Genomic DNA, 23,830 nt, shown 5'->3' with positions numbered 1-23,830 from the left:
TTGGCAGGATTAAAGGATCCCCAAATGGGACCTGAAAATCTGTGTAATTTGTGGTAAAAGCAGCATTGTAGAATATTATGAGCATTCAGGAAAGTCTTAAATATGTTTAAAAAAACATTTTGCCGTAAGAACACATCCTGATCTACACAGTGTGAATAATCAGATATAATATGTACACATAGGCGGTAATTTGTATCTTTTACTTTAGTGTCATTGATGGCTTTCATTGTTAGTTCATTTGTGTATCTTGAAATGTCTCTCTCTTTTTTTGGAATAAGGCTGTAACATAATAAAATGTGGAAAAAGTGAAGCACTCTTAATACCTTTCGGATGCACTGACATATATATTACCCCCATTGCAGATCCTGGCTGCAATGGGGGTCTCAGATCTCAGGCCTGCCTGAGATATGAATTGGTATTGAATGAAGACTTAGAAAAGCTGTCCCCTTTTATTGAATTTATTTCATTATGTTGTATGTTTATTATTAAAAATAAAATAATGTCAAAAGTTGAAAAAAAGCATAGTGATAACACATTCTATAATAAGGCCCTAGGCCAGGGGTGGGCAACCATGTGCCATGAAGGACCAAGACACTGCAGGTTTTCCTTGCAGCCAGTCACCTCAGCAGGTAGGTTTGCTGATGAGCTTCTCCCCTGAACATAAATACCTGAACATCGATGAAATCACCTATGAGGTGACTGGTTGCAAGGAAACCCTGCACTGTCTTGGCCCTTATTGCCCACCCTTGCCCTAGGCCCACTGGTGCTGGTGCGTATATCTGAAATACATAGCATTAAGCAAAGTCTACAACGTCCCCTGGATGGGAAGCCAGTCCATCCCAGGTTACTTCCCCAGCCAAGGTCGGTACCTATTTAAAGCTAGGTGGACTGGGATGATACAGATGAAGTGTCTTGTTCAAGGACACAGACAGGTAGCCTGAAAGACAGATATGGAATAAAACCTCGGTCTATATATTGGTAGTGCAACTCTTCTCCCACACAGCCATCTGCTTGACTGCATTTATATAGCGCTTTTCCATCTGCATTAGAAGCTCAAAACACTTTACAATGATGCCTCGCATTCACACAAACACACACTGACATCAGGGTGCTGTCATGCAAGGTACTCACGACACACCGGGAGCAATGGGGGATTAAGAACCTTACTCAAGGGCCGTTAGTGATTTTCGAGTCTGGCTGGGTTTTGAACTGAGGATCCTCTGGTCTGAAGCCCAACGCTTAAGCGCTAGACCATCACGTCCCAAATTACATATAACAAATATAGAGAACTATATATATATATATATATATATATATATATATATATATATATATATATATATATATATATATATATATATATCACAAATTACATTAAATATAAAAAATAATGATGAAATATGAAGTGTGCATCATATCCATATTATAATGGCCAAGTGGCCTTTGTGTGTGTGTGTGTGTGTGTGTGTGTGTGTGTGTGTGTGTGTGTGTGTGTGCGTGCATGTGTGTGTACTGCTTCAGTAATGGCGAAACCGCAGACAGCTGACAAGATAGCCCCTACATGGTCAGGGTGTGAATGAAGGGAAGTTAAAATTGGAGTAACTTTGGTGAGATCTCTACCAGCTATATTATGGCTCAAGACAGATTATCACTCCCATTAAATTAATGAAAATAATTCAAAATTACCGTTTCATACAGTGTCTAAATTTACCAGTGGACATCAGCTGTTAAGATGATCAAATGTTTGAGGCACACGATTGTTTGACTTCTTCAATAACAGGATTTAGAATTTTAAGAATAAAATATACCAGCCTTTGGGAGCTAACCTTGGAAATCTTTTTGGTAATAACAGTTGGAAATTCCAACTTAATGCAGGTTTTGTCCCTTTTTCTCATCACAGATAGTTTCAGAGATTGTCATGGATGCTACCTGAACAACTTGTCTTCTTGACTCATAGCCAACTAGACTTGTCAAAGATCTGTGGACGTCACTGGGCCTCTCTTCATTGAATATTGTTAACTTGACACTCACTAGTGGCACTGTTCTTGCCATCTTTGACAATGCTTGGTAAAACATCTTCTCAAGGAATGTAGTCTGAATCCATATATGATGGAAAATTATAGACCTGTTTAATTTTTTTTTTTTTTTCTGAAATTCTTGAAGGCAGTGTTTCTGAATGGTATACATTTTAAAATAAATAATAGTAATTACGTTGATTAATTACTTCTAGACAGACATTTGTATGATCAAGTAACATATTCTAGTGATTTTGTAATTTAACACAGTAAAAGTGCTAAAACGTTTGGTATAATCTTTAATCCAACATTGTCATTTAACTTTAAGGAGGTGTCTAAGAATGTTATTGGCATAGCAATAAAATAATTAGATTGATCTTGACTGTATCTGATATAGAGTTATTAGTTCATGGCTTCCAGACTTATAATCTTTTATTTTCTGGTTTACCACATAGTAGGATAATATGGCTGGTAGAGATCTCACCACAGCTACTCACTCTGTCTTGGCACCTAATAAAGCATGTTTATGGTATGCCATTTATGATAGGCTCACTTGAGTTTTATTTACACCTAAAATCCTGTTGGTCTTCAGTATCCCTGGGAATCTGTTTTGCAGAGAGCACCTTCTCATCTACAGGTCCAACAGATTTAGGAGTGGTGCATGGGCCATGTACACCCCTACCGTCACGTCAGCCCCAACCCACAATTTGACTTCATGATATTTTTCAGAACTCTTGACATGTCTGGAACATGAAATGGAGAGATAACAGTGAAAAAAATTATGACAAACAGGGTGTTATTGGTTCTATTTCAGGGTGTACCCATATAACCTTCGGCCTAGTTTATTCCAGTTTTTTCACTGTTCTATGGAATAAAGACCTGATACGGGTAAACATAAGTCACAAGAGGGTTACAGGAAAGATATCTGGAGGTAATTGTACATATGTGCTGATTTGTTCATTTGAAAAACGCAACCCTCAAGGCCAACACAGTCTCACACCAAAATTGGCATATTTTGATCCAGATGGTTCATTTTGACTTCAATATGTGTTGCATTGGGTAGCCCCCTTGTGTCACTATGGGATGTGCAGGGAAATTCTAATTCTAACCACAATGAAAACATAGATCAGTTATGTTCAATGTATGACAGAAATTATGTTGTCAAAAACGCATCACTCAGTCCATCAGTAAATGATGTCACTTGGCTACCCAACTCATCACATAGTGAAAGAAAGGGACACTAAAAATGTGATGAGTTGGGAGTGAACATGTGTTCTCTGCACACATTACTTGATTTATGGTTGCTATGGTGTTTCAAAGTGTTTTTATAATCACACAAACCTTCAGGAAATAAGACCCTCTGTGTTTTTTGACATTTAGATTGTTGTATTTATTAATAAATTGTGTTTTTAAAGTTTTTAATACAAATAAGAGGGCAATTGATTATCATGACAATCAGTGAGAATTGTAGTTGATATTATATTAATTACATGAATATTACTGTTATTCTTGGATTTACCATTAGCACACACTAATATCATAGGATTGTCCTATTTTGTATGCCTCAGAGGAAGATCACTCTGGAAAGGAAGGTAGCTGCATTTTAAAAGATTTCTTTAATATATGCACTCCTGTGTTTTAATCACTCTCCCCTCAAAAAAAAGTAATGAGAATAAGCGAAAGTCAAATTTGAAATGTTGAAATCTTTTGACAAAAAAGGGACTTTTTAAATTGTTAATTTTTATTTGTTTATGTGATGTAAATAACCAAGTTACAAATAACAAGTTTCTTTTTTTTTTTTTTTGCTGCTCCAGTTTTTGTTCCGGAACACCACAATGGTGGATGCGTATTGACTGCATGTTGATTTGGCATTAGTTTTGTGATCGATGTCCTTCCTGATGGAACTCCGGATGTACATGGATTAATGGGGCACAGGTGGCCTTGAAGTGGATACATTCTGTGTGGAAGAAAAGTAAAGTTACCAGTTTTGTCACTGTGTTGCCATCTCATGTTCAAATTTAAATTTTTTTATTTATTGATTTTTTTTTTCCTCTGCCTGGAACGTGACAATAATATATATATATAAAATTGCCTAAGACCCGATATGAGTAAACACAAGTCACAAGAGGGTAATAGGAGAGATATCTGGAGGTAATTGTACATAGTCAAACATGTATGGCTACGGATATGGAAGTAAAGCTCTTGCTTGCCTCTACTGGTGGTTGGGCTCTCACAGCTGGTATTGTATCACTTCCTGTTCCGGAGCACAGCGGTGTTTTGCTGTATCTGTTAGCTGTTTAATCTGCGCAGTTAGATTGATCTAGTTAACTAGATAACGATTTGTTTCACAGTGTAATCTTCACGTGCCTTAACTAAAGCACTCCCTCTGCTGAATCACCTCTAAATTATTTACACATTATTCACTTTGTGTGTTTTTAGGAATCCGCTAGCTTAGCGCAGCTACTAGCTCTTAGCCGATTTAGCATAGAGGCTTCTCCTGTCTCTCCCGCACTTTTCTGCTCTAGGTGTGAAATGTTTAGTTATTCCTCGGCCTCCTTTAGCAGTAATGGTACTTGTAATAAGTGTAGCTTATTCGTAGCTTTGGAGGCCAGGCTGGGCGAATTGGAGACTCGGCTCCGCACTGTGGAAAATCCTACAGCTAGCCAGGCCCCTGTAGTCGGTGCGGACCAAGGTAGCTTAGCCACCATTAGTTTCCCTCTGGCAGATCCCGAGCAGCCGGAAAAGCAGGCTGACTGGGTGACTGTGAGGAGGAAGCGTAGTCCTAAACAGAAGCCCCGTGTACACCGCCAACCCGTTCACATTTCTAACCGTTTTTCCCCACTCGACGAGACACCCGCCGAGGATCAAACTCTGGTTATTGGCGACTCTGTTTTGAGAAATGTGAAGTTAGCAACACCAGCAACCATAGTCAGTTGTCGTACGGGGGCCAGAGCAGGCGACATTGAAGGAAATTTGAAACTGTTGGCTAAGGCTAAGCGTAAATTTGGTAAGATTGTAATTCACGTCGGCAGTAATGACACCCGGTTACGCCAATCGGAGGTCACTAAAATTAACATTGAATCGGTGTGTAACTTTGCAAAAACAATGTCGGACTCTGTAGTTTTCTCTGGGCCCCTCCCCAATCGGACCGGGAGTGACATGTTTAGCCGCATGTTCTCCTTGAATTGCTGGCTGTCTGAGTGGTGTCCAAAAAATGAGGTGGGCTTCATAGATAATTGGCAAAGCTTCTGGGGAAAACCTGGTCTTGTTAGGAGAGACGGCATCCATCCCACTTTGGATGGAGCAGCTCTCATTTCTAGAAATCTGGCCAATTTTATTAAACTCTCCAAACAGTGACTATCCTGGGTTGGGACCAGGAAGCAGAGTTGTAGTCTTACACACCTCTCTGCAGCTTCTCTCCCCCTGCCATCCCCTCATTACCCCATCCCCGTAGAGACGGTGCCTGCTCCCAGACCACCAATAACCAGTAAAAATCTATTTAAGCATAAAAATTCAAAAAGAAAAAATAATATAGCACCTTCAACTGCACCACAGACTAAAACAGTTAAATGTGGTCTATTAAACATTAGATCTCTCTCTTCTAAGTCCCTGTTAGTAAATGATATAATAATTGATCAACATATTGATTTATTCTGCCTTACAGAAACCTGGTTACAGCAGGATGAATATGTTAGTTTAAATGAGTCAACACCCCCGAGTCAGACTAACTGCCAGAACGCTCGTAGCACGGGCCGAGGCGAAGGATTAGCAGCAATCTTCCATTCCAGCTTATTAATTAATCCAAAACCCAGACAGAGCTTTAATTCATTTGAAAGCTTGTCTCTTAGTCTTGTCCATCAAAATTGGAAGTCCCAAAAACCAGTTTTATTTGTTATTATCTATCGTCCACCTGGTCGTTACTGTGAGTTTCTCTGTGAATTTTCAGACCTTTTGTCTGACTTAGTGCTTAGCTCAGATAAGATAATTATAGTGGGCGATTTTAACATCCACACAGATGCTGAGAATGACAGCCTCAACACTGCATTTAATCTATTATTAGACTCAATTGGCTTTGCTCAAAATGTAAATGAGTCCACCCACCACTTTAATTATATCTTAGATCTTGTTCTGACTTATGGTATAGAAATTGAAGACTTAACAGTATTCCCTGAAAACTCCCTTCTGTCTGATCATTTCTTAATAACATTTACATTTACTCTGATGGACTACCCAGCAGTGGGGAATAAGTTTCATTACACTAGAAGTCTTTCAGAAAGCACTGTATCTAGGTTTAAGGATATGATTCCTTCTTATGTTCTCTAATGCCGTATACCAACACAGTGCAGAGTAGCTACCTAAACTCTGTAAGTGAGATAGAGTATCTCGTCAATAGTTTTACATCCTCATTGAAGACAACTTTGGATGCTGTAGCTCCTCTGAAAAAGAGAGCTTTAAATCAGAAGTGCCTGACTCTGTGGTATAACTCACAAACTCGCAGCTTAAAGCAGATAACCCGTAAGTTGGAGAGGAAATGGCGTCTCACTAATTTAGAAGATCTTCATTTAGCCTGGAAAAAGAGTCTGTTGCTCTATAAAAAAGCCCTCCGTAAAGCTAGGACAACTAATTGAAGAAAATAAGAACAACCGCAGGTTTCTTTTCAGCACTGTAGCCAGGCTGACAAAGAGTCAGAGCTCTATTGAGCCGAGTATTCCTTTAACTTTAACTAGTAATGACTTCATGACTTTCCTTGCTAATAAAATTTTAACTATTAGAGAAAAAATTACTCATAACCATCCCAAAGACGTATCGTTATCTTTGGCTGCTTTCAGTGATGCCGGTATTTGGTTAGACTCTTTCTCTCCGATTGTTCTGTCTGAGATATTTTCATTAGTTACTTCATCCAAACCATCAACATGTCTATTAGACCCCATTCCTACCAGGCTGCTCAAGGAAGCCCTACCATTATTTAATGCTTCGATCTTAAATATGATCAATCTATCTTTATTAGTTGGCTATGTACCACAGGCTTTTAAGGTGGCAGTAATTTAAACCATTACTTAAAAAGCCATCACTTGACCCAGCTATCTTAGCTAATTATAGGCCAATCTCCAACCTTCCTTTTCTCTCAAAAATTCTTGAAAGGGTAGTTGTAAAACAGCTAACTGATCATCTGCAGAGGAATGGTCTATTTGAAGAGTTTCAGTCAGGTTTTAGAATTCATCATAGTACAGAAACAGCATTAGTGAGGTTACAAATGATCTTCTTATGGCCTCAGACAGTGGACTCATCTCTGTGCTTGTTCTGTTAGACCTCAGTGCTGCTTTTGATACTGTTGACCATAAAATTTTATTACAGAGATTAGAGCATGCCCTAGGTATTAAAGGCACTGCGCTGCGGTGGTTTGAATCATATTTATCTAATAAATTACAATTTGTTCATGTAAATGGGGAATCTTCTTCACAGACTAAGGTTAATTATGGAGTTCCACAAGGTTCTGTGCTAGGACCAATTTTATTCACTTTATACATGCTTCCCTTAGGCAGTATTATTAGACGGCATTGCTTAAATTTTCATTGTTACGCAGATGATACCCAGCTTTATCTATCCATGAAGCCAGAGGACACACACCAATTAGCTAAACTGCAGGATTGTCTTACAGACATAAAGACATGGATGACCTCTAATTTCCTGCTTTTAAACTCAGATAAAACTGAAGTTATTGTACTTGGCCCCACAAATCTTAGAAACATGGTGTCTAACCAGATCCTTACTCTGGATGGCATTACCCTGACCTCCAGTAATACTGTGAGAAATCTTGGACTCATTTTTGATCAGGATATGTCATTCAATGCGCATATTAAACAAATATGTAGGACTGCTTTTTTGCATTTGCGCAATATCTCTAAAATTAGAAAGGTCTTGTCTCAGAGTGATGCTGAAAAACTAATTCATGCATTTATTTCCTCTAGGCTGGACTATTGTAATTCATTATTATCAGGTTGTCCTAAAAGTTCCCTGAAAAGCCTTCAGTTAATTCAAAATGCTGCAGCTAGAGTACTAACGGGGACTAGAAGGAGAGAGCATATCTCACCCATATTGGCCTCTCTTCATTGGCTTCCTGTTAATTCTAGAATAGAATTTAAAATTCTTCTTCTTACTTATAAGGTTTTGAATAATCAGGTCCCATCTTATCTTAGGGACCTCATAGTACCATATCACCCCAATAGAGTGCTTCGCTCTCAGACTGCAGGCTTACTTGTAGTTCCTAGGGTTTGTAAGAGTAGAATGGGAGGCAGAGCCTTCAGCTTTCAGGCTCCTCTCCTGTGGAACCAGCTCCCAATTCAGATCAGCTCACGATTTACGCCGTTGAAAGCTTTGGTAAAGTCCATGAAGGCAATGTGTAAATTTTGATGCTGCTCCCTGCACTTCTTCGTTATCTGACGCAAGGTGAAGATACTATTAACAGTACTTGTGTTTCTTCTATACTCTGATTGAGAATTAGGGTAAACCAAATTAACCAACCGCTGAAGCGTATGAAGGATGACATCAGTAAAGACTTTTCCTGCAATGCTTAGCAGAGATATTCAATTCAATTTTATTTATATAGCGCCAAATCACAACAAACAGTTGCCCCAAGGCACTTTATATTGTAAGGCAAGGCCATACAATAATTGCACTGAGTGTTTCTTTCTCTTCTTGCTCTGTATGCACCACTCTGCATTTAATCATTAGTGATTGATCTCTGCTCCCCTCCACAGTATGTCTTTTTCCTGGTTCTCTCCCTCAGCCCCAACCAGTCCCAGCAGAAGACTGCCCCTCCCTGAGCCTGGTTCTGCTGGAGGTTTCTTCCTGTTAAAAGGGAGTTTTTCCTTCCCACTGTCGCCAAGTGCTTGCTCACAGGGGGTCGTTTTGACAGCTGGGGTTTTTCTGTAATTATTGTATGGCTTTGCCTTGCAATATGAAGTGCCTTGGGGCAACTGTTTGTTGTGATTTGGCGCTATATAATGAAATTGATTTGATTGATTTGTGTGTGTAATAACATTTTTTATGTGATAACCCTCCTTGTTTTCAGTACACAGAAATGCACTCAGTTTACGATGCCATGTACTGTCCGTATTGGAAATAATTTCAGCAAGGTGCTGAATTGTGAAATTAAGCACCACTGAGGTATGACAGAATGATTAAGTTTAGCTTTTACACTGTTGCTTTATGAGTAACAAGCAATCATCAATCAACCATTGTTGTATGAAGTTGATATGAAAAGGCAATTAAGCAATGGAAAGTCAATTATGAAAAAGCAAGAATACATACAGAATATATATATATATATATATATATATATATATATATATATATATATATATATAACAACAACATGTCTCAATAACATTATCTTTAAGCAGAGGGAAGAATGACTAAACATTGAAGAGAGCAGCACTTAAAGTATAATTTCATCTTGAATCATCCTCTTTGAGAGTACAATGCACAAGGAATGAAAAAAAACAAAAAAACAAACAGTTATGCCATCGCAGACAAATGCCGGGTGGAATCATCTTTGTGAAGACCTCAGACTTTGCTGATAGCAGTTGGAGCAATCCTTGCCTTCCTTTTCTATTTTTTTTTCATCTTCTTGTTTACCCTCAAGGGACTTATATTAGTGTAAACAACATTGAGGGTGAAAAAAAGGCATGAAAACACTGTCCTACTTTTGGAAGGCAACACAAGCATCTAAGAAACCAAGTATAATCATCGCCATTCCACCATCAGCCTTACTCTCTTCCTTTCACTATTCTTAAGGGGAGACATAGATTTAGTTCACCAACATAACACATGCCCAGTGGCGATGCATTAACCATGTACAGTACATCAGATCCCAGGGCTCATGTCATGGGCGCATTAACATGGTTCCACTGAGTGTGCAGGCTTTGAAAGGAGTCAGTGCGATTGTGTCTGAACCATGTACATTGCTTTTCTTCACCATTCGCTGAAAATAAACCCCACAGTAAACATGGAAGTAGTGCTTTTTATTCAGTTGAGTCAGTGGGTTTGCACTGGTGCACATACACAACATGCACCATCAAACGTGCATGCACAATTGTGGTTTTCTTGTGTATTATAATACATGCAAGAACTAAAAAATGTGTACCTACAGCCTACTGTAGTTGCCAACTAATGCTCTGCTATGCTCATCCGAGGCACAAATAAAGCCGGAGCTCTGCAGACACAATTTACCAGCTCCCTTTTGTCTGATTCTTCTTTAACTGGAACAAAGAGCAGTTATATGAATATTCCGTTAGACTAAAAAAAAAATGTTAACTTTATTCTTTTTCAAGTATGTACACAAAGAGTTTGCATATACCCTTTTCTGTTTTGCGTCTACAACAAATAAGTAAAAATACACCCATGAGATGTATTACAATAACACTCACAAGCAGCCCATTAAATATTAGTGTAGATGGAATAATCAGTTTAAAGCTCGTTTATGCAGGATGGGAGAAGGAGCTTTGGAGTAATCTTAGAGTTGTCTTGTCAGTGAGTTTAATGAATGGACATTCTATGCAAACAGGAGTTTGTACAGACCATTGTAATTATAGAGCCTTGAGGGAGTCGTCCTTCTTGTGCAGGTTCATTTGCCACATTAATAAGGGGATTATTAGTATGTACGTGGGCTGATGGCAGCCGGAGAAGTTTGAGAAGATTAATGAACTATGACAATGTTGCACCTGAGGGGAGAAGTCTGTTGCAATATCTTCTGGGTTGTGCTGACGCAGAACTTTGTGGTTTGAAAGAGGAAGATAGATTGAGGCAAGTGATTGTTGCCGACTGTGATCGTAGATTTTGCTCCTTGCCTATCTTGTCGCATGTTTGAGAAACTATAGTGATGATGTTTTTGTGTTTTTCCACAATGCTTAAATATTAGGTTGAAAAATTATTGGGAAGCTATGACCATAACTTCCCAATAATGCTGAGACATTTTAACATGCATGATGGAAGGAAGCTTTTCAAATTTGACTTTTACCTTATGAAACGGTTCATCATAAAAGTTAAGATTTCGGCAGTGTAGGTCTAATTAGCAAAGGTGTTTTGTACTGTATTCTGCCATTAATGAGTAATTAACCCTCTGGGGTCCAAGGGCATTTTTTGGACAGTTCACTCGCCTGGCATAAATGTTTTATTATTGCTGTTAACAGCTCTCCCTGCATCCCACAATCAAGTTTTATCTCTCTTTTTTCAGGACAAACTGTGCTTTCATAATATATATGCATTTGTTGTGTTTTATAAGTGTAATAAAGGTTTACAATCAGAAAAATAAACAAACAAAGGAAAAAGTAAAGCTGAAAATAATTTTCCACACACATTTATTCAAAACACACAGCAAACTATAATAAACAACTGTTTTGAAACTTTATAAAGGTAATTTGAGGTGTTGTGTGAAAGACTGTACAAAAAATGTTCAAATAATAAACACAAATGCACATTTTGAACAATATATGCTTTTGTTTGTCTCATCTCAAAGCAATTTCTGTTTGCGATTACACAAAGGTTACATCACAAACCTCTACTTCTACTGTGTTTTGGAGTGTTCTGTGCTGCAGCTTTAATTCACACTTTGGCCCACTTTGGCTCCTTACAGTCTGAGGAGTGGCCCTCCCCCTCACTCCATTGATATGGTAAACAAGTGCTTTACGCCAAGAAAGCAACAGAGTTATCCAGTAACATTCACATGCAAACTAGTGGAGCAATCCTGATAGTTACACACTCTTTGTTTGAGCATGAGAGAGATTGTCATCAGAAGCTCTCCGTCTGCCCCGTATGCTTTCACTGATGGCTGTGCGTAATGGCGCAGGGCACATTGCAGTATGTACTCACTGGAGCACCCAGGGGGCTATTCACATGGGCCAACTAGTAACATATCACTCCTGAAAATGATCTTTGGCTTTTCACATGAGGTGAATCTGCCCTACGATTGGATTTTGGAAAACCATGTGACGGTGAACCAATTCCGATTGGACACTCACATTGCGCACATCATCACACAACTTCTATGAGGAGTACAAAGCTGGCCGATGGCTGGCTCGAAGGTCCGCGAGTTAACTTTTCAGCAAAAAAAAAAGTAAGTTTCTATCTCATATCATTAAAAAGTTATTTATAATTTAGTAAAGCTTGGTCTTAGCTGTCGTCGGCCCCAGAGGGTTAATGGTAATGGTAATTAATAATTACCATTGTGTCATCACAATCGAAAGATATGTTCATCATCACTAGTCTGTTGTGATCGACCCTTGTAGTGGAGGTCTCATAGAATGAGGGCAAGTCTATTATTTATCTGTAAAATGTTGGGCACATTGATGTACAAGCGTGATGGTAAAGGACATCTTCTTCGTTCAAGGTTGGCCCCTCCTCCTGGCTGACTGACAAATAGAGCAGCGGTGGTTGAGTGAGCTTGAGAGACAGTAGCATTAGTGAGAACAAAACGTTGGATCAGAAAAATAAAAAGTCCTTTTCTGATTGTTTCACAGCAGTTACATACAACACGACCAAATTTCCACACAGTGTTGCAGAAGAGACTGGGTAAAAGTTGTCAAAGCGTTCGTCTGCCGTGGCCTCTGTGCACATGCATGCATGTGTGTAGCTCAGCCTCAGTCAAGCGGACACCTGAACAGGTACATACGTTGTGTTTGGGTTGGAAATAAATAAATGGATTGAATTTATATAGCACTTTTCCATCTGCATCAGACGCTCAAAGCGCTTTACAAATAATGCCTCACATTCACCCCGATATGAGGGTGCTGCCATACAAGGCGCTCACTTCACACCGGGAGCAACAGGGGATTAAAAACCTTGGCCAAGGGCACTTAGTGATTTTCCAGTCAGGCTGGGATTTGAACCAAAAAAGAATAAAAAATAAAGAAAAACAGAGCCATTTTGAGCAACAAAAATAATATCTGATGCCCTTCAAAGAAGGGCTGACAGATTCCATGCAAATAAATGTATTTATGCAATCAGCAAAATCAGTGATATCACCACTAATTTGTTTCCTGAGTTAATTGTTGTGAAAGTGTAGGTACACGGACCCACAACAGGGGGCGCAAATGAACGGACAATGGAGGAAGTCAAATCACAAAGCTTTACTGTTGTGAACATGCACAACAAACACAACAGATTACAATTATAGCAGTAAGCCGAATTCCAATGGTGTCGTGTGGGCAGGCTCGACGATAGGAGATGTCTGTCCGAGTCGAACCGGAACCACCCGATTTCCTCTGCCACCGAACCCCGGGAATACTGGAGCCGCCGAGTCCCGAACTCCCAGGTGGCCACTGCCTCCGCTCGTCGGATCCGGTACTGCTGGAAGGGAACAGAAACAGTCAGGTGTGGGTGCGGCCGCACCCAGCAACACACAGGGTGGAAACACCACCTCCACCTCTACTCAAAAACAGCACTGTAGGATTGGAATGTGAGTACTTATCCAACCACGTCCAATACGGTCTTCAGCTGACCTAAGCACAAGCAACAAAGTATTACTTCTCTGAATAACACAACTGGCTGAGTTCGTTACCTCCTTAGTAGAGCGATATCTCGGCAATGAGGTGGAGATGCCGTCCTGCTGATATACCTCCCTGGTGATATCAGCTGTCTCAGGTGATGGGTGACAGCTGTCACCCTGGCTGCTCCTGTGAGGCGGCAGCGCCCTCCGATGTCTGGAGCCCGCACTCCAGGCAGGGCGCCCTCTGGTGGTGGTGGGCCAGCAGTACCTCCTCTTCAGCGGCCCACACAACATTAATGCACACATCGCTTTTTGTATGTTCATGATAAAAGCAGTCTTTTATTTTGAAAGGAAAACAAAAATGCAGTTTTCAGGTTCTGATAAGGGTTAAAGCCTCATATAAAACATGGACGTGTATGTAGTGTCTTCGCAGATTGGATGTGTACCTTTGACGATCACGGGAGGTCTTATTGTGAGCCGTCTATGAGGGTTTGCACCTTTCTCTCACCCACAGACCATGGGGGGTGGGGGTGCCGAACAAAATGACTGAGTGGGCGTGTCGCACAGAGGAAGCATATCATGGATAGTAACATCTGTGCGTTTACCGCTTCGCTTCTAAATAGGAAGCATTCTGCAAGCGCACATAGAATAGTTCAACTCTGAGAATGTTTGCTGTAATTTTAAATATAACGCGATGCTAAAATACCCTTAGCCATAGGAGCATTGACTTCTTTATAATTTGCAGTTGTTTAAATTATTAAAATCATATTGTCTTACGTACAATTTGTACATGTCCAATAATGCCCCTCTACCAGTCAATCAGTCCAAAAAAAAATTAACTTTTTAATGGTGTCTGCAAGAGGGCGAGCGTGTATGTGTACATGAGCTTTTGACAAGAACGGAAGTTAGCGTGCACACTGACATCTGCAAAATCTCTTGTAAGTTCCTCCAGAAGTGTTATCAGGTTACAAAAACAGTGTCTTCAGTTTCAGAAGTGTTTATTTCCCATTAGCTTTTACATAATATATAAGAAAGGTGTTATATTTAGCCAAAACCAAAGAAAGTTAGCAGCTAGTGACACCAGGAAGTGACATCACCAATTAACATCCACAAGATCATACCATAAAAATAAGAACAGAATGTGACTTTTTAACCTCTTAAAGTACCTCTTAAAAAATGTTCCCTGTGAATTTGAAGACTCTGGCAGTAATAGGAGTGGACTTATGCTGAGCACAGACAGATGGACAGATGGATGGACGAACAGACGTAAAGCCTTCACAATAACCGATGGCCATATTTGATGGCCTCGGGTAAAAACTGTAAAATGTCAATAAAATACAAGTTTGCACCATGTGACATCTTTAAGGGCCCCTTTACACATAGTACAAATAAGTACATGACGGTGTCATGCACGAGCTTCCATGAAACTGTTGCAGCGGGAACACAGTGCGAGGAGTTGGTAAGGTTAGATCTTACTTGTTTGAAGCACCTTGATGCAACTTTGTTGTGATTTGGCACTATATAAATAGAAATAAATCGAAATTGAGATTCAGCAGCTGGAGCATGTGTAACCACATCGTGCAGCTGCTGTGAAAAAAAATACATGCCACCTACGGGATTCGAACCCGCAATTTACAAAAGCTCTGATTGCCAGCCAGAAAATTTACAACTGCACTACCATTGCTGTCCTGTAAAAGGTGTGGAAAAATGCCTGAAATCAATAAGAACATAAACATGTTTTTTTTTAAAAGAGAAAAAGCGTCGTGATAAATGACCAAACAGCATTTGTTAGTGTATTTCTGCTGATATGTGACAGAAAGTATCGTATTTGTCGCACTGTTGGCTTGTCATATAGTACTGCGGCGCGCCGCTCACAGGACACACATGTCCTGTCAGACAGATGTGACATTCAGATCGCCTGCTGCGTGTCCACATGAACTGACTGTCCATTTCAGCTGGGACAGCTTGTCAATCTGTGTGCTGTGCGCGCTCTCCAGCCTGTCGCAAAAGCGATATATGTTTTTATGTATTTCCACATGAGGACAGCAAGCACACACACACACACGCGTCTGTCAAAACATGATACGTGTTCTGCGGATGTGACGTCCAGGACCAGAGTTGTCAACAGTCACTGCTGTTGGCATCCGGCCACGGCCCCTGTCTATTCAGTGCACATACCAAAGTGTCACTCTGTGATCACATGAGAGGTGCCTCACCTGTGGTGGGCACGCAAACCTGATGCACGCACATGTTGAGGGAGAGCGGGGGGAGCACATGAAACACATGCACACGTATTGTGGTGGGAGCCGACAGTCGTGGGGGCTCTTAGAAAAATTTCACCGCCAGCTTGTAAGTGATCATCTGCTGACTGTTGTCATGCTAACAGCGCGAATGGCCACACATTTTCTAAGTGCCATGTGAGTGGTGTTAGATGTTCATGTGTGTCACCTGGAATTTGGCCGAAACGTGCCGAGAGAGGGATCGAATGGGCTCTCACAACGCACAAACTGTCTTTCCACTGTTGGTGTGCATAAATAGTTGTAGCAACAAGTGTATGAGGCGTTGGAGGCAGCTCCGATTTTACATGTTTTGCGGACAGTTCCTCCTTCATGTGCAATTCATGTTCAGTTCGATCACATTCGTACTATGTGTTAAGGGTCTCTAACAAATCCGACAAATTGAAACGAGTTGAAAAGGGAGGATGACTGAGCCACACTGAGTTATAGTTGTTGAATATCTCAATAGTTTTTAATGGCGAAAGCAGATGCAATCATGTTTGTGAAACGTCTTGCAAAGTGGGATAATAAGGACAAATTATAAAATTCTACATACATATAAACAAATAGTGTATTTTCCGGAGCAAAAGTAACACCTTTTCTTCTGTATTATCAGCTCTTAAATTTGGAATTTTTGTGCATTGTTGTAGTATGCTTTTTATTGTTTATTGTTTTATTGGGGTGCTCAGGTCAAAGCAGTTTCAGTCTTTTGTTCATGGTAATGAGTCATTCACGTCATCAGCAGAGTCGTCAAGGGAGCCATCATGAGAGGGTCCGTACGATCATTAGGAGGGACAGCTGCCCTGTCATTAGGAGGGTGCTAACTAGAGCACAATAGGTGCTAATTAGAGCTATTGTTTAGTCACTAGCCTATAGCAGTCTGCCTCTCGGTAGGAGGGGTCTGGTTAGGTTTAAAACTCCAGCTTTTGTGACTTCTTGATTATTCTTCTCTACAAGAGTCAATACAGAAGTCAGACTACCAGAGCAAGAATTTTAGCTGAGGGAGTTTCTGTGATTTGAAGCGAAACGTCCTCGCGTCAAGCAACCCAGTCCAGTCGAAGATTCAAGCTTCTCTACTATTGTTGCCATTTATTCTTTTATTAGTTGTATTAGTTTACTTTTTAGTCCTTTGATTCCTGGGAAAGCCATAATAAAATAGTTATTATAATTTTACTATGAATAACGCATGCTATTTTAGTATACAGTCACACCAGTATATAAGTCGCAGGCCCTCCCATACTAGTAAAAAGCAACAACTTATCCTTTAGAAAACACAGGTTGTTAAACTGATCAAATAGTATTGGAATAAGTTAATTACAGTAAAATGCAGAAAAGAATATTGTTTTTTTTTCTGCAGTTGAGCCTGTTATCATTCTGTATGTGACAATTAATGGATTTTTTCCCGCAAATTTATATATATATATATATATATATATATATATATATATATATATATATATATATATATATATATATACACGAGGTCTGTTAGAAAAGTATCGGACCTTTTTATTTTTTGCAAAAACCTGATGGATTTGAATGAGCAAACCTTGAACCTTCGTGCGCATGCGTGAATTTTTTCATGCCTGTCGATTGCATCAGTTGCTGGCAAGCAGCCTTTATGTGAGGACGTGTGTTGTGCGCTCATCGGATTTTCATTGCAAGGAAAAAGACGGAACCACTGGAGCAGCGCTACTGCATCAAATTTTGCCAGAAACTAAGCGACAGCCAGGTGGAAACCATTCAGAAGATTCAGATGGCTTTCGGTGATAATGCTATGGGCATCACACAGATTAAGGAGCGGTACAACTGGTTTAAAGACATCCACACAATGGTGGAGAGTGAGCCACGCTCTGGTTGGCCATCAACATGCTGAAATGACCAGATCATTTCTAAAGTGAACGCTGTGGTGATGCGGGACCGTCGTGTGACTATCTGAGAAATTGCGGAGGAGGTGGACATCAGCAATTTTTGGCACATTCCACTGTGACAGAAGATTTGGCCATGAAAAGAGTGGCGGTGAAATTCGTGCCGAAGCTGCTGACGGAGGAGCAAAAGCACCTTCGTGTTGAAGTCTCACAGGACATGCTGTGTGTGACATGCCCACCTCTTCCACAATTTCTCGATAGTCACACGACTGACAAGCCACCGAAAGCCATCTGAATCTTCTGAGTGGTTTCAAAAAATATACAGGTCTGATACTTTTCTAACAGACCTTGTACATATATATACAGGGCTGGACTGGGGAAATTTTTCAGGCCGGGCATTTTTAACCAAGACCAGGCCACCACCAGGTATCAAAGGGGAAAAAAATTAAGCCTGCTGTGACAGTGTTTTTTTTTTTTTTGGTCCCTTAACCGATCAATGTGCAGCAGGAGACACATTTTAACACTATAAGAAGCATTATGAAAAGTTCTCCCGAAAAACAGTTATCATAGGCTTATCAAAAGTACGATCTATTGACAGTAGGTCACATTACTTTTTAGACATAAAAAGCCGTCACTTCATTCAGCCTTGTTACTTAAATGTAGAAATAGAAATTATATAAAAACATTTGTTATAGAAATACTGTAGGCTACGAGGGCTGTCCGTAAAGTATAGGTCCTTTTTATTTTTTTCAAAAACTATATGGATTTCATTCATATGTTTTTACGTCAGACATGCTTGCACCCTTGCGCGCATGCGTGAGTTTTTCCATGCCTGTCGGTGACGTCATTCGCCTGTGAGCACTCCTTGTGGGAGGAGTCGTCCAGCCCCTCGTCGGAATTCCTTTGTCTGAGAAGTTGCTGAGAGACTGGCGCTTTGTTTGATCAAAATTTTTTCTAAACCTGTGAGACACATCGAAGTGGACATGGTTCGAAAAATTAAGCTGGTTTTCAGTGAAAATTTTAACAGCTGATGAGAGATTTTGAGGTGATTCTGTCGCTTTAAGGACTTTTCACGGTGCGAGACGTCGCGCTGCGCTCTCAGGCAGCGTCATCAGCCTGTTTCAAACTTAAAACCTCCACATTTCAGGCTCTATTGATCCAGGACGTCGTGAGAGAACAGAGAAGTTTCAGAAGAAGTCGGGTCCGCGCGTCGGGACGCAGCCGACACGGCGCGGCGGCACAGGAAAAACACCTCCGTGTTGATAACCATTTGTAAAATCCAGGCGGCTTTTGATGGCTTTCAGTGGAGTGAGTATATGAGAAATTGTTTATCAGCTGGAGATGTTCCAACTTGTCCTCAAGGCTTCCAACAGAGGCGTCGCGGCGGCTGCGAGCCGACGCTGCAATCCGCCTGCACGTCTTTCATTAAAAAAATCTCCTTTAACAGTGGAATATCCGGATAAAATGCTGAAACCGACTTCTTCTGAAACTTCTCTGTTCTCTCACGACGTCCTGGATCAATAAAGCCTGAAATGTGGAGGTTTTAAGCTTGAAACAGGCTGATGACGCCGCCTGAGAGCGCTGCGCGACGTCTCGCACCGTGAAAAGTCCTTAAAGCGACAGAATCACCTCAAAATCTCTCATCAGCTGTTAAAATTTTCACTGAAGACCAGCTTAATTTTTCGAACCATGTCCACTTCGATGTGTCTCACAGGTTTAGAAAAAATTTGGATCAAACAAAGCGCCAGTCTCTCAGCAACTTCTCAGACAAAGGAATTCCGACGAGGGGCTGGACGACTCCTCCCACAAGGAGTGCTCACAGGCGAATGACGTCACCGACAGGCGTGGAAAAACTCACGCATGCGCACGAGGGTTCAAGCATGTCTGACGTAAAAACATATGAATGAAATCCATATAGTTTTAGAAAAAAATAAAAAGGACCTATACTTTACGGACAGCCCTCGTATACTATAAATAATATATCATTACTTATGTGATACAATTCATCATATAAAGCAAGATATGAATGGTTGACTGGACCAATGACTGGATACAAAGGTTGAACTTTTGAAACTGCAATACACAAAACAGTTGTCTATCTCACTACAAGCTGCAAGTAACATCAAGGATTTCTTTTATTACCAATTTGTGTTGCTAATCAACTTAGAGAATGACTCTCAATTTAAAGTAAAATGTTAGGTATGTGAAATTATGCCAGGACTTGGGAAAATACATTTTAGACAGGGACGCCGTTATACCACGCCACCACACCGCAGACTTTGCCAAACAGCATACTTTGTATGACCGTCACACAAATAGAATAAAGAATAAAGAAACAACCTGGCGGCGGCAGCATGGTAGCTAGCCATGCACACCATTTGCACAGGTTACATTGCTAGGCTAGATTACGTGACTGGCAGAGTTAGCACGAACGAAAATTATATCCAAACTTAATTCATATCTGAGTGACCCAGTTAGATAGCACTTTGGACCAGAAGATCAGAATGTCTCTCTCACACACAGATGTCTGATTTATGAACAAGTTAGGTTGCTGTTCATCAATTAATAGCTGAAATTAACCTTCACTTACCGTCATGGCCGTAGTGGTCCCCGCCTCGTCCACCTGTTGAACTTCTTCTCCGCCACTTGCTGAGGCTGCCTGCCGCAGATGTGGATGCTCCGCATCCACGCGAAGCAAACATGTCTGTTATTTTAAGACATTTTGCAGCATCTGCCTGAAGGGCTACTCTCTTCTGATCCCTGGCTCTTTCAGCGCCACCTTTCCTCTTCTTGCCACCATCCATATCGCTCGTTATCACTCTGTCCGGCACTGGCGCACTGTGTAGCCCAACCGAGGCCCGAGATGGAGGAGTAATTGGCCTGCCCCTCACCTCATTGGTCCAGGCCACAATCAATCATGACTAAAGGGCCGATCTACCAGTTTATGCACCAATAGGAGGGTTTATATACCGGTATCCAGTGTTGCCACAGTTACTTTGAAAAAGTAATCCAATTACTGATTACTGATTACTCCATTGTAAAAGTAACTAAGTTAGATTACTAGTTACTTTTTAGTTACTTTCCCCAGCTGCCCACAACAACCCTCTGCCACCTCAACATGACAGTGATACTTGTTTTGCCAAAACTCACTTTATAGTCACCCTTTCATGACTTCAATGAAAATATATACTTGTTTTATAAAAAGTAAAATAAAGACCTCTTTCTTGACCTCATATTTAACTGTTGACAGCACTGTAACAGTAAAACTTGTCATTTCTAACCTACATTGTTAATAAATGTAACTATTAAATTCTTTCTAACATTTTTCTAACATTTAAATTTTCTCTAAACATTTTACTTGTCGAAATTATTATTATTTTAAGTAGTATTAGTAGTTGTAGTAAAAACAAGGCTTCAAAACTGGACCTTTAATCTAGGGGTGTTGTGAGGGGGGGGACATCCTTGCCCCACGCCCCCATTCCATCTAGATTCGCCCCTGCTTTGGCGTTTGAGCACAAAGAATGGATAACATTTATTTATGCAGAAAACATGACCAGATTTACAGGTAAGAAAGTTTTATTGTTTTCACATCATGTGGTCCTCAGAAAGAGAGTTTAGGTGCATTTGAGTGGAAAATAGTGTTAGTTGTTGACACGTCGCGGAGGATCAGCTGTTTTAACGTGCAGATACGGAGCGGCTCAGCTCAGCTTTAAATAATGGAGGAAAAAAAGCATAAAAATGTCTTTGTAAAGCTCAGTACAGGTGTGCTGTTATCACCGCGCTTTAAGAGGTGACGACGAGTCGTAGCTGCTACAAAAAAAATAAAAACGCGGATGAAAAGCTCACAGCTCGCTTTACTTCGTAAAAAAAAAAAAAATCCGCAGGCCAGTAGGCCATTAGGCCAGCGGGCAAATGCCCGGTGTGCAATACTATCAGTCCAGCAGTGTATATATATATATATATATTTTTTTTTTAATAAAAAACAAAAACTAAGAAATCACATGCACTTAAGTGTTCACACCCTTTGTCCTTTGTTGATGCACCTTTGGCAGCAATTACAGCCTGAAGTCTTCTTCAATATGATGCCACAAACTTGGCGCACCTATCTTTCGACAGTTTTGCCCATTCCTCTTTTCAGCACCTCTCAAGCTCCATCAGGTTGGATGGGATGGACGTATATTGCTGCATTCATCTTTCCCTCAATCCTGACTAGTCTCCCTGTTCCTGCCACTGACAAACATCTCCACAGCATGACGCTGCCACTGCCATTTTTGACTGTAGGGATGGACCGTTGTTACCTCCAAACATGACACCTGGCATTCACGCCAAAGAATTCCATCTTTGTCTCATTAGACCAGAGAATTTTATTTCTCATGGTCTGAGCATCCTTCAGGTATCATTAGGCAATCTCCAGGCAGGCTGCCATGTGTCTTTTACCAAGGAGTGACTTCCATCTGGTCACTCTACCATACAGGCCTGATTGGTAGATTGCTGCAGAGATGATTGTCCTTCAGGAAGGTTCTCCTCTGTCCACAGAGGAATGCTTGAGCTCTGACAGAGTGACCATCAGGTTCTTGGTCACGTTCCTGACTAAGGCCCTTCTCCACCGATTGCTCAGTTTAGGTGGGCAGCCAACTTTAGGAAAAGTCCTGGTGGATCTGAGCTTCTTCGGTTTATGGATGATGGAGGCCATTGTGCTCATTGGGACCTTTAAAGCAGCAGAAATTTTCTGTGCCCTTCCCCAGGTTTGTACCTCCAAACAATCCTGTCTCTGAAATCTACAGACAATTCCTTTGACTTCAAGCTTGGTTTGTGCTCTGACATGCACTATCAACTGTGGGACCCCATATGTAGACAGGTGTGTGCCTTTCCAAATCATGTATAATCAACTTAATTTACCTCAGGTGGACTCCAGTTAAGTTGTTGAAACATCTCAAGCATGATAAGTGGAAACAGGATGCACCTGTACTTCATTCTGAGTTTCACGGCAAAGGCTATGAATACTTATGTACATTTTTTTTTTACATTTTTAATCGATTTGCAAAAATCTAAAAAAAAAACAAAATTTTTTTCACATTGTCATTATGGGGTATTGTGTGTAGAATTTTTAGGAAAAATGAATTTCTTCTATTTTGGAATAAGGCTGTAACTTAAAAAAATGTGGAAAAAGTGCAATGCTGTGAATTCTTTCCGGATGCATTGTACATGTGTATAGATAGATAGAGCTATCTATAGATCTATGTATGTGTGTGTATGTATAGGGTTTGTTGTTGTTTTATTGTAACTATCAGGGCAAGATCACTAAAACACAGATGATGGCAAATTACCAGGAATTATGATTGTTTTAAGTGAATATTTTATTTTTTGTTAATATTATTCCATGACTGTGTTGGCATGCCCTGTATCATTTATTAACTATGAATGCTGGACATATACAATTTTTATTTTTACATGGCTTTTTGTGTTGCATTCTGTTTGTGATTTGTTTTTGTTTTTTTGTTTGTTTTTTGTTTTTTTGTTTTTTCCTGTCACTTTTGTTACTTTTTGGCTGGAAAATCATTCAGCTGCAAATTCATCAAGCATTATTCACTTTTTGCTGTTTGACAAAGCAAACTGACGGGTGATCGATCTACAGGAATTTGCTTTGTGAAAGAAATGTTTTGTATGTACAAATCCAAAGTCATTGTGGCTTTTGTGCAGCTGTCATTACTTAATTCATCTCGCTGTTTTCACTAATCCACAAAACACATTTCCCATTTTTCAAAGGCAATCAATCAAACTGACACTCAAGTTCGTTTTCTAACAGTGCACAAAGGGGAAAAAACTGCAGCTTAAACATTCAAATACCTCGTGTAATGTCTAATTCTCAAACATTTGAAATATAAGAGTAGAGGGTGGAAGAAAATGTTTCTTGACTGCTTTGCTTGTCTACAAAAGTGACCTAAGAAGACAAAGTTTTGATGTCACTGAGTGTCCCCCCCACCTCCCTAACCTGACCAACCCATCGGTCCTTTCCACACCTTGCTCACCCCCCCCCCCCCCCCCCCCCCCCACTCCACTCACCCCTACTCTTCCCGATCTCCGGCTCGCACCTTTCACCCATGTTTTATCGGCGTCAGTGCTGTTACATGCAATGTGAAATCATCAAGGGGTGTGTTCACCTTTGTGTTCTGATCAGTTGTGACA

At 40.4% G+C, this 23,830-nt stretch overlaps 1 protein-coding gene and 1 long non-coding RNA gene across 5 annotated transcripts in view; both read left to right on the top strand.

Annotated features, from left to right (window-relative positions):
• The window catches only part of LOC117530084 (protocadherin-9), a 1,095,629-nt gene that overhangs the window by 6,184 nt on the left and 1,065,615 nt on the right, over window positions 1-23,830 (top strand). The window lies entirely within an intron of this gene.
• Window positions 1,433-23,123, top strand: LOC117530112. Its single transcript, XR_004566186.1, has 3 exons — window positions 1,433-1,477; window positions 2,415-2,420; window positions 22,906-23,123. It is a non-coding gene; the product is annotated as an uncharacterized LOC117530112 (long non-coding RNA).

This window comes from Thalassophryne amazonica, chromosome 2, assembly GCF_902500255.1.
Source record: "Thalassophryne amazonica chromosome 2, fThaAma1.1, whole genome shotgun sequence".
NCBI classification, from domain to species: domain Eukaryota; kingdom Metazoa; phylum Chordata; class Actinopteri; order Batrachoidiformes; family Batrachoididae; genus Thalassophryne; species Thalassophryne amazonica.
This window is presented reverse-complemented; position numbering and strand designations above follow the sequence as displayed.